The sequence below is a fragment of the Tupaia chinensis genome, unplaced genomic scaffold (genome assembly GCF_000334495.1).
Source record: "Tupaia chinensis unplaced genomic scaffold, TupChi_1.0 Scaffold000165_2, whole genome shotgun sequence".
NCBI lineage: Eukaryota > Metazoa > Chordata > Mammalia > Scandentia > Tupaiidae > Tupaia > Tupaia belangeri.
In genome coordinates, this window is record NW_006159640.1 from 3,689,225 (window position 1) to 3,689,513 (window position 289).

Sequence of the window (289 nt, forward strand, 5' to 3'; positions counted from 1 at the left end):
AAGAAAGCAACCAACCAACCAACCAACCAAGCAAACCTAGAAGATCCAGCAGACAGTGTTCAACTCTCTCCCACTACGCTCCCCAGGAAACAAAAAAGGGTGAGGGCAGGGAACTAACTTATTAAGAAACTCTACAGGCTAGCCACTCTGCCAGGTTCTTTAGCGCACTGCCTCCCTTAGTCTAGGGAAGAACGTGTACCTCTCCTCCTCCTTGAGCTCTCAGGTCCCAGATAGAATCCCAGGGCCTTACCCGTAAGATCTGCTGCTGCTGCTGCTGCCGGATGTGGTA

General features: G+C 51.6%; 1 protein-coding gene across 4 annotated transcripts in view; it reads right to left on the reverse strand.

Annotated features, from left to right (window-relative positions):
- MED12 (mediator complex subunit 12) overlaps positions 1-289 on the reverse strand; it is a gene marked incomplete at its 5' end in the record, with an annotated part of 22,975 nt that overhangs the window by 2,057 nt on the left and 20,629 nt on the right.